The sequence below is a fragment of the Protopterus annectens genome, chromosome 10.part0 (assembly GCF_019279795.1).
Source record: "Protopterus annectens isolate FY-2018-M chromosome 10.part0, PAN1.0, whole genome shotgun sequence".
NCBI classification, from domain to species: domain Eukaryota; kingdom Metazoa; phylum Chordata; order Ceratodontiformes; family Protopteridae; genus Protopterus; species Protopterus annectens.
The window spans coordinates 1,446,117,867-1,446,129,778 of NC_056744.1; the positions used below are offsets into that span (position 1 = coordinate 1,446,117,867).

At 41.1% G+C, this 11,912-nt stretch overlaps 1 protein-coding gene across 3 annotated transcripts in view; it reads right to left on the reverse strand.

The window, feature by feature from the left end:
* BTF3L4 (basic transcription factor 3 like 4) overlaps positions 1 to 8,760 on the reverse strand; it is a 199,512-nt gene extending 190,752 nt beyond the window's left edge. Inside the window, exon 1 of one of the 3 annotated variants that reach the window (XM_044086070.1) lies at positions 8,640 to 8,760. The gene's annotated coding sequence lies outside the window, so the exon portion shown is untranslated. Of the gene's footprint in view, positions 1 to 8,420; positions 8,446 to 8,562; positions 8,588 to 8,639 lie in introns of those variants that run through there. The other 2 variants (XM_044086069.1, XM_044086071.1) reach the window with 2 other exon arrangements.
* Between the last annotated feature and the right edge of the window lie 3,152 nt (positions 8,761 to 11,912).

Genomic DNA, 11,912 nt, shown 5'->3' on the forward strand with positions numbered 1-11,912 from the left:
AATCTGCTCAAGCAACAGAGACCTCCACAGCAGAAATGCAAGAAACCTCCACCCCCCAACACAACCCAAATGACACATAGCCCGCAGACTGTGCCACTCAACCACAGCCAATAAGGCAAAACAACGTACCCAACAGACTAGTCATAGGTGACTATAGTCGGGCACACTGATGTCCCACTCAGGCTAAACAAGGTGGTTACTGTCAGCTGCCTGTCGGGTGCCAGAATTCGCCACATAACCCATGCACTCAGGTCACTCCACAAGTACAAATATGACTCTTGTCATTGTCCCATGTTGGTGTGAACGACCCAAGGCGTAGTTCCCTGGACTACATGAAAAAGAGACATGGAAGAGCTCTCTGATCTTGTAGCCCAGGCAGGTATGACCCTAGCCCTGAGTAGCATTCTGCCATCACAAAGAAAGATGCCACAGTACAAGGACAAAATGACTGACTTCAAAAGTTGGCTAAGCTTCTGGTGCTATTCTAAAGGGATCCAGTACCTGTCTGACTGGGATGACATGGTCTTGATGCTTTGCCAGAGATGGCCTACACCTGTCACCCCTGGAATTCCGGATACTGGCTAAGGTTCTTGCTGCCCCTAGTGCCTTTTTTAGGCAAGGTTCAAACGACAAATTCACCACCATAACAGGAACAGGCAAGCAAAAACTGAGGGTGATGCTACAAGTCTAAATCTCAAAATGCACTCACTTGAGGCACTCCTTAAATGGAGAACATAGATATCTGTGCAGTGACTGAGACCTGGTGCAAGGCTCCAGAGAGCACCCCTGCACTACCAGGCTATAACTCATACTACACTTTCGGCCATGTAACCTGGACCAGAACACCAAAGGCGGAGGTGTCTCCATATTCATTAAGGATATCCACACCTCCAGGCTAGCTGATCAGCATAATGCAGCAGAGGTTATTCCAGTGCAACCAACTCTGGGCAAAACTGCAATCCAAATTGTAGCTTGCTACAGATAACCCACCATCCACCAGGATTCCCACTCCTCTTTTCTTGTGGTACTGGAAAATATTAGGGTTCAAACACCCTAATAATGGGCGATTTCAACTACCCCACCATTAACTAGGAAAACTACTCTTGTACCAACTCCTTCGCTCAACGCTTTCTGGAATTCATAAACTCCAATGCCCCGGATCAACTTATCCACACCTCCACCAGGGGCAACAATATCCTAGATCTAGTCATTACCAACACGAGTGACCGGTGTTCCACACCTGAAGTAAACGCCTCATTGGTCCGATCCGACCATAATTACCCAAGATATCCACATCCTGCTCCCCCATTAAGGAAACCACGGAAAAAAAAAGTCTCCAAAGCCAACTTCATGCTCAAGATAGAAGTGGTGAACTTCATGATACCCATGCAGATGGACAATCTACAGTTACAACTACCGATTCCTACACAATTGCACTTTATAAGCACTTACATGAGTGCATGGATTGTGCTATCCCAAAACAGAACCAAGACGCTATCCTAAAAAAAAAAAAAAAAAAAAAAAAAAAAAGGGGGGGGGGGGCAATCTGGTGGTCCCCTGCCATAAACAAACTCTACAACAGAAGGAAGAAACTGTTGCAAGAGAATAAAAACCCATGAGTGGAGGAGCTCCCTGGTCAGCCTCAGTAAGAAGCTGCGATCCGATAAAATCCTCCAAAGCAAAGCTACTTACAAAAACAAATCGCCACTGATTTTAAAGACAGCCACAAAGCATTCTATAGCTATGGTCAAGAATCTCAATGGCAACACTCAGATCTGCTCCAAGTTACAGTACAATGGCACTAAATATACAGACCCAACTGATATTGCCAACATCCTGGCAGATGGGGGGTAAAGTTAGCACTGAACCTCTCACCCCCTAGAGAGCCCATCTCTATACCAGAAGAATGCAAGTTCCTGTAATCACGGCTGCAAAGGTAAAAAAAAACCACACTTTCCAAAGCCAAGAATACAGAATCCATGGGACCAACTACAGAACTAACTGGCACCTCACCAAAGTACCATGTTCAATCATAGCCTCACCTCAGGCTTTGTGCCTACTGAATGGCGCACAGCGACAGTTATCCCACTCCACAAGGGGGGAGCCACCACAGACCCCAGGAACTACAGCCCCATTAGCCTGACCAGCCTGGTCTGCAAGGCCATGGAACTTAAGACCGTCCAAACTCTGGACCCCACCCAGCTTGGGTTTGTAAAAGGCAGATCATGTCTCCGAAACCTGATAGACCTCTTTGAAGCAGTCACCAAAGCCGAAGACAAGGGTAAGGTGGTTCACACAGCCTATCTAGATCTTGCCAAGGCTTTCGACACCATCCCCACTCGAATTATAGATAAACTCACTAAACTAGGTTTAAACCCCATGTCACAAGATGGGTTGCAAAATGGCTCACTGACAGAACCCACACTGTGAAAGTAGCAGACTCCAAATCCTACTTCAGATCAGTGACAAGTGGAGTACCACAGGGTTCAGTCCTGGGTCCTCTCCTGTTTGGCATCTACTTCTCTGAAGTACAGGCTAACGAAGTTCGCAGATGACTGCAAACTAGGAGCAGTAATTGAAACTCCTAATGATGTGGACATCCTAAAAAAGGGCCTCAAAGAGACAGATGCCTGGTGTCAAAGCCACGGCCTCTAGTTCAATGCCAAAAAGTGCATAGTCACTCCCTTTAGTAAAAGCTCTGCACCCATGAACTACAACATAGGCGGTAGTATACTTGACACTGAAAGTGTGATGAGACCTTGGGACACAGGTGGGCAGTAGTCTCTCCTTTGATAAATCACATCACCACAGTAGTCAGGAAATCCTTCTACGTGGCACACCTCATCCGGAACAAAAAAAAGGTCATTGTTCCCCTCTACTCATCACTCACTAGACCCATTAGAGTAAAACGCCCCTTTTGGTACGTACCTCACAAGACATCTACAACTGGAAAGGCCGCAGAAATACAATACCTCACAAAGAGGATTACCGGCCTCAAACAGATGCCCTATGCAGACTGTCTCAAAAATCTCCAGCTTTACTCCATTGCATATCGCCTACTCAGAGGCGATCTCTGCCTAACATACAAAGCTACGTCAAACCCAGAGCTGTTGGACATGCTCCACTTAAAGAAATCCCAATCCCTCAGAGCTACATGCTCTAGGGACCTAAACATTGTCACCACAATAAACAGAACATGCCGGAGGGATAGATTCCTGTCCCAGAGACTTCCCATACTCTGAAATAAACTACCTATCTATATCAAACAAAGCTCCTCATTAGCACTCAAAATCTTGATGACTGGATGGGAAATGGGCCCCAGGGCCAATAGCCTAGTACCTACCCATGAACCTATCTTGTTGGTTTTCCGTAAAAGTGCCAAGAACCTCAAAAATACTTGGTTTCTGTCAAGTACTTTTGTTATATATATACATATATATACACATATATATACATATACACATACACACACATATATATATATATATATATATATATATATATATATATATATATATATATATATATATATACACACACACACACACACACACACACACACACACATATATATATATATATATATGTATATTCTTATGCATTTTGGGTACACCAAAAACTGAAGAGGTTATAGAACTTGTCACATTCGTAAAATTGTACTCAGCTAGTTGTTAATCAATGATCACGTTCTCCAAGCTGTTTCTGATTTTTCTATAGGCTCCATTAAGTTCATTAATGGATACTTTAGTGTACGCCTCAACTGTTTACATTGGTAAGGTGAAGGAACTGTTATTACTATTGATTATCACAAGCCCACCAACTTATCAGGCTTCATGACCCTAATCTCAGAATCATTTCTCAAATCTCACAAGTTTTTAAACTTGGTATCAGGTCATTACTCAGCCTAGAATTCTTGTGTAAAACATTGCATGTATCTAATTCAGAAAGATTTTCAAATATCTGGATGTAAGGGGGGGATTATATGTGCTAAAACTCAAAATTATTCACAGCAGGAAATAATTCAGAAGTTTGCTTATGCATTGCTTTAAATCCATCAAGACATGTGCAACATCCGTGTGTTGACTTGGGAAGAAGGTGATTTTTGAACAAGTGGTAGCAAGTGAGAGAGAGGGGACCATGGACACCATATCTTGAAAGATGCAAATTATACAGGCAACTAAGGCTGAATGCAACTAGCTGACCGGGACTCAACAAGCAGGTTTCAATAAAATGCCTGTTAATATTACACTTATCAGATGAGCAAAATTAAAACACCTATTTTTAGGGTATCGTTTTTAATGCAAGATTGCTTTGTTTTGACATACAGCAGACTCCCCTCTTATCCAGTCTCGCTGGAACAAGACCTTACGCTGGTTAATCAGAAAGTATACAAAATAACATTTATAGGTTATAAATCAGCTAAAATAACAGGATTTGTATTACTATGCATTTTTCGATTAAGTATACAGCACACTTCACAAATTTTATTTCTCTCTGACAGCACAGCATCGTATTAATCCGCATTCAAACTCTCTCTGCTGAAACTAGCATTGCAATTTTTCTCTCCCAGCAAGTGACAGTGTGAGCATGCTTTTGTTTTGTTAGCTAAATAATTAAAGTCCAAGTCACAACCTCATTTTTTCAGCTTTCATAGGACTTAACTTTCATGAAATGTATTTGACTGTCGTTGGAAATTAGTCTGTTACCAGTGAACTGATGGACAAGAAAGCTAAATTTAAACTGATGCACAGGCATGCTCACTATCATAAGGGTAGACACTGCTGCAAGAGAGTCTCCCACAAAACAGATAAGGCTATAAACAGTTTCAAACAAAAGGGAATAACAGTTCCAACAAATGTATCCAGCATGCCAACTATGCTTTATTAATTGAAAGAGATAATGCTGCTGGCAGGGATAATGCATCACCCAGACTAGTACACAATTTACACAATTGAAGTTCGGGTGTAAAGCTATCCTATTAGATAAGTCTAGTCTCCTCCAGCCTCACTTGCCTTTAAAATGTAATGTTTCTCCACTTGTTTAACTTAAGCACAACACTAACATGAGCATTGTAATGTAGACTGTGGCATGTTTGGTGACAGAGTTTGAGGAACTATTATACTAGAAAGAAAGGGACACAGAACAGCAGTTATGAACACAAAACCTAAAGTGGTTTAAAAGCCAGTGTTTAAAGACAATTACAGACTTTGCAAATGGGCAGTTTTAAAAGGATTTAACAGTCAAACTTTCACTCTGGATACAAAGAGAACAAGAAGCTGCACAACAATCTCTCCATGATAAACACAGACAAGGGGATGATGGGATGCCATGGGAAGACATACCTTTATAGTGCTAGTGGTTTCACTACAAAATGCAAATGCTGTAACGAAGAGAAGTGGAATACGTATCATGTAAATAAAGACATGACCAGCTTTTTTGAGAATGAACTCTCTGCCTCAGCCACCGAGTTAAACAGAATATTGCTCAGCTAATCATAAAAACAAACAACACATTTTCGGGGGTCCTCTTCTACTCAACATAACAGGTCTGTGGTCACAGTGGAGAGAAAGCAAATGTAGTTTTTATACAATTTCCTTATTTTATGACCACCTGTAAACTCTGCATTTTGGCCAGCCAGGCTCAAAGATTCTACTCAAAAATTGTTAAACCTCAAAACTCCTTGCCACATGCACAAAACAATATGAACCCAAACAAAATTTGAGCACCAACTTAATGCATACATTCTTGTGTGTGGAATATATGTGTGTTTTACTTAAAACAACTGCAAACAGGTTGGAGGCGACAGAATAATAAAGCTACATATAGGATGCAGAAGTTGCACTTCAAGAAGACTGCATGAATTACAGTAAATGACAGGAGACTGGAATGCAAAACTGAAAGGCGCACGGGATGAAACGCAGTAACAGACAAGACAGTTATATCAGCAAATTGAGGAACCAAAAGAAGCTGAAAAAATTGAGACAGAAGGGAAAACAATGGAAATTATTAACAGCTTCCAATCTGATAGGTTAAAGAGAAGGAGTCTGAATGGAGAGATCACAGGTAGAATCAGAGGTGCTACAGCAGAGTGCATGACAAAAGAATGGTAAATACACCGTGGAACAGATGAAAAAGTGGATTACATCAGAGTAGAGGTCAATGCAGTCCCAACAACAGAGGTGACTAACAAAAGCTGATAACAGTGGTGCAGGCACATGTGCATTACAGAAGATGATGACCTGGTGAAGACTTGATGGAATCAAGCAGAAGACCCGTAAATCAAGATTATCAATAAGTTTGGAATCTAGCACCGAATTTGAACTTTCACACCGACCCCATGAAGAAAAACATGGGGGGGGGGATGATAAGTCTTCTTACATTCACTCGGCTACACAAGAAAATACCCAAAATTTAACAAATTAATGTGTTTAAATTTTTAAAGACTCACTCAAACGTTTGCATCACTACTTGAAAGTTGCTGCAGTAGACTGTCATTCAATATGAACCTAGGAACATGTTAATGAATAAAGCACTACACAACAATGCCCCTTACAGCAGTGCAGGACAACCAGGGCAGTCAGACCACTGCATAGCTCCCTTCCACTGTTATCAGGCAAGCACAGGAAGGTGGGGTAATAACCGCTCTGATGACTAAGCCCCCCCCCCCCAGTCAATCTTGAATGAATGGGCCGACTGGCCAAGAATCAACAGAGTGGAAGAGCACCGAGCGAGTGTGCGTGTGTAATACTACGTGTATCAAACTTTTACTATCAAATAATTTGGGTGTTGCTATACATTTCACCAGGACAGTGAAAACTGCCAAAACCTGGAGGCTTGTGTAGAATTTTGCCAGCCAGTTACTTTTCACTAGCAGCCTGTTCTGGCAAGAGAGTCTACAAGGTTTTGGTTAGGCCATACTTGACCCTATACAAGATTGTCTCTGCCTTCTGAAAGAAAATGCTTGTCCTACACAATCTGATTCATACGATCAGTAAGCCTACAAAGGGCCAGATGGTGGATTCAAGAAGACATATGAAGTCCAGGATAATCTCTTCCCCTCCAACGCTCCTTGTGTATCCTAACCAAAATCAAGCAAGGCACTTCCTATACTACTGTACTAAAGAGCCACACAACTCATCTTAAAACGTCTTCCCCAAATCTGTGTGGTGGAACAAATAAATGTTCAAAGCGTTGAGATGCTCCAGAAAATGAATGTTTAACTTTTCTGCAAAGTTTACCTGACAGACAAGATAAATATCATTTGGAAAAAAGAATCTACACAGTACTGCAAAAGCAACAATGTAATGTGAAAACACCTGCTGGAAGATCTGAACCGAGTCCCTCCCTCAATCTGTGAGGCATGCAGCTCTGCCGGCACACGTGACCCGAAGAAATAGAGTTGCAAGTACTGTAAACTAATCTGGAATCAATGCAGTGCCAACTTATGTTGCCTACAAACAAGCTTAGAAACAATAGTGGAGAATTAATAGTTATTCACCTCACCCCCCCACTTCCACCAAGAATCAATGTTTTTTTTTTTAACTGACTGCCACACTGATCACTCGCTTCTAAATTATGGCTTGCCCCACCAAACCTGTTACACAGTTTAGCGTTTCAAACTGTCTCTTTACAAATTTATTCATCTGTTGTGTCAGCAATACCAGTTTTCCAGATACTGGATTCTACTGCACCTTCTTGAAGGAAATGAGAATTGGATACTAGAGCAGACATTCATTAAACATTTAGGTACCAACAAGTACACTTTCAACGCTTACCAATAATCACATTTCAGATGTTTTGTACATAAGCAAGGACTTAACTCTCTACGCCACGGTACCCCCCCCCCCAAAAAAAAAAAAACTAACTTCAGTACTTTTGTTGTTGCCAACTCACCTGTCAAAAATAAACATTTTACAAAGATAAACCTTTTTCCTAGGAAGAATACCTTTCTAGAAGATACTGACACACATGCACATTAAGATTTTATTTTCTACTGATCTAGGAAAGCGGTCACTACAGACTGAATAAATGGGCGCAGAAGAACGACGACTGTCAAGTATGACAACAATCAAACTACCCATAACCTGGTAATCGCGTCCAAACATGAAACAAATGTTAGGCTTGAACCCTTACACACACGCAACTCTCTATTGGAGGGCACCAGCTAACCCGGAATCATACTTAAAAAAAAAATCCAGCCCCAGCAAATGTGTTACTATCACGCACTACAGATCTAATGCACAGAAGTCATAAGTAATGCATGGGGAGGAGTATAACTAATACAGCGCTGCATGCCTAGTGCTTGGGCCTTATGGGTCGAGGAAAACTTTTAACACAAGCAGTGAGCTGACAACTATCACAGTATTTAGCCATACAGCAACGAGTCTTAACCGGATAATACGAAGTTGTCGATCTCTCACCACAGCGCAAGGCCGGTTCACGGGACTCCAGCCCTAAACTCAACGGCCTTCTAGACAGCACAACGGAGATGCAAAGCCTGTGCTACTCCACAACCCTCCTTGTATGATTGTACACAAGCTGAAATTGCTTCGTGCTGCATACCTATCAGACCAGCTTATCGATTCACAACATAAACAAAGTATATCCAAACCCATTAACCTGAGTTTAATAACACTCACCAATTGCACGCGGTAAACGATGAAAATGGTCGCTATTCTGAAGGTACGGCAGTGACGTAAGCGTTACACACGTGACTGTTATTATCCGTTTAAGGAACTGGGAGGATGCGAATGGGTGTTATCTAATATAAGCAAACTACTGAGTTAAGCACGTTGACTATAATTCAGGCTTTCTTTGGGGTTTATTAGTGAAGATGAGTTTCCATAGTTACTTCATTAAGTATACCGTTGTCAACCAACACATAACGACTTTATTTCACTGTTATGTTTCACATCGCTGTTTTTAGGCAAGACAAAACTAACCAGATCAGGAACGTCCAATGGAAACAGGGGCTGTGGCAGACCAGGTTGACACCAGAGGAGGTTTGAATCCAACCACTGCCAACCATTTTTAACGGCTGGGCCACTACCACTAATATATGATAACTTGTCTGACTAATAAGGTCTGAATCTCTCCTCTGCCAACCGCTGTATCACGCTGGTATGTTACGGACGGTTGCTACGTCATTGGATCTGGTCTACTGACCCCAAATAGGCATGATGATTACCAAAAGGTTTCTACGTGTACCCAAAAAGTTAAAGTAAAAAAAAGAGAGAGAGAGGGGCAGAGAAGAAGAAGAAAAGAAATGTGCACAAGTATCTGATTCTGCAACCAATTCAACAAATCAAACCTGGCCCAAGAGCAAAAAAGAATTTGCACTGCTACCCTGGGTATTGACTTCCAAACTAAGACCACACACTGATCACTTACAGAGTCGAGAATTTGGCCTAGCAACCCTGGCCCCATTCTCACCACTTTCTCTGTGAAATGTACCGTCTCTCACTGGCCCTTATCTGAGTAACTGCCTTTTAAACAAGTTATTGTGTGTAGACATGCACAGACATCCCAGGGAAAGTTTGCATAATTCTATAATTCCCCACAGCTTCTGTCCTGACAAAATAGGACTGCCACCACTCTAGGATTATTGGAGTAGAAATCCATCAGTTAATGCACCACTCTTGATTAATTGCCAATATAGATTATTGAAATTACACCTCATTGGCAATGTGTTCAAGCGATCCAACATTGGGGATGAAGGCCACAGCTTGCTAGCCTTCAGTGCTGCATAACAACCTTTCTTCAGATAATAATGATAATAATAATAATAATAATAATAATAAATATCCAGTCATGAGATTTTAGAAGTGAGTATTCAACAAGAAAGAAGTCAAGACAGTGCTGGTGTGTTCTCAGACAAAAATGAATTAATTAGTATACTAAGCTCTTTTGAAAAGAAATAAAGTGATTGACAGACACCATTACCCAATCATCTACCGATAATAATATTGTTCTTCCACTTAACAACCAAAACTTATTATAGAATACCAGCATTTTATTCTGAATTCTTTACAGGATCTCACAGATAGTTTTCTGTCTCTCCCTCCATTCTCCCAATTACCAGAGACCATCTTTCTCCACAACATTAGCTCATTACATCATTTGCTGCCACCTTGCTCTTTTCTCACATTTCAGATAAAGAAAACTAAAGCACTTCTGCCACAGCTGAACTCCTTAGGTTATAAGCTCCTCAAACTAGCAGTAGAGAAAATAGCCAAACTCTTCAATCATATCTTTAACCTTTCACTCAAACCATGCACAGTCCTTGCTCTTTTTAAACATACCATAGTGATCTCACTCCCCAAAATGACCTCCTCCACTAATCCTAAAGGCTGCTAACCAATATTAAACTTCTATCCCATTACAAAAAGTGTTGAAAAGGTAATAAAAACCAGCTATTTAAACTGATAAATAGCTATGGTCTTGTCAGCAACAGACATGTTTTTTGCAACTCATTTATCACCCTGACTGCTCTTTTTGCTGCCAATGATTACATTTACAAGAACATGAATGACAAGCTCATTACTGCTAATTTATTTGTTGATATAATCAAAGCTTTTGAAACTGCTAATCATAAGCTCCTGCTTAATAAACTGCAAAAAACAAACCTATGAACCTATTTTTCAATTAGTTCCACAGCTTCTGACAGAACATTTCAGTTTTTCCACATTAATTCATTCCTTGGCAATGCAGCACTAAACAAAGGAGCCCTGGACACCCATCATTAGGCTGCCTACTCTTCTCTCTCTTTTTCAACAATCTTTCTGTTGAACACCCACATCTTCACATTGTCATGTACACTAATGATATTCTTCTTACTGAGTTTGTCAAGATGGAGTTTTGATGTAGAGGCTAAATTATAAAACAGTTTCACAGACTTCTGTAGATGGCCACTTGATAATAAATAATCTAATAAAACCAGTGTAATGGTCTTTGGAACTACTCAGAAAGTGTTTTCAGTCTCTCTTTATTGAAGGACAACCAAGACAGTACTATTCCCAATGTTTCAGAGTGGAAGTACCTTGAACTGAAACTCAACCCATCAATTTCCTTTATCACTCATGCAGATAAAATCACCAATAAAGTTTTGGAACAGCTAATACTCTGCTACAGAATACAGAATCATGAATGTTTACCATCTGCCTGGAAGCCCTACTTTCAAAAGTAGAATATGGTTTCCATTTGCTGGCTCTGCATTCCTCTTACAATACTCAGAGATTGCAAGTCACATAAAATAAAATCTTAAGATTCATTCTTTTAGCAGACCCTTTTGTACACCATTGCATTCTGCTTAGAAATATCAAGTTGCTACCAATAACAGATAGGTCCACTTTTCTTCTTGGAACTATACTTTTCAAAATAGGTTCATAGGTGTGTACTAGGCTAATGGCCCTGGAGCCTTTACAAGCCTAGCCCATAGAAGTGCCCTGGCATCATGCCACCCGACGTTAGTTCCCATGCCTCTATAAAGTAGAGCCACCAGTGTGATCTCTGGTGTGAACCTTCTATTTCCCATCCACTCATCAAGATTTCTCTTGAAGAGGGCCAGTGAGGTGCTCTGCTGCTTGACATGTATGGGAAGTCTATTCCAGAGCATGGGCAGCCTCTGGATTATGAACCTGTCCCTCCAGCATGTTCTGTTGATTGTGGTAATAAGGGTGAGGTCTCTGGAGCATGTGTTGAGGAGGGATTGAGATTTCTTTAGATGTGGCATTTCTAACAGAGCTGGGTCAGACATGGCTTTGTAAGTCAAGCAGCGATCACCTCTTAGTAGACAATATGAGTCAGAGAATAGCTGAAGTTTTTTGAGTCTGTCCATGTAGGACATGTGTTTAAGGCCTAGGATCCTCTTCATGAGGTACTTTTGTGGCCTTTCCAGCTGTTGGATGTGTCTA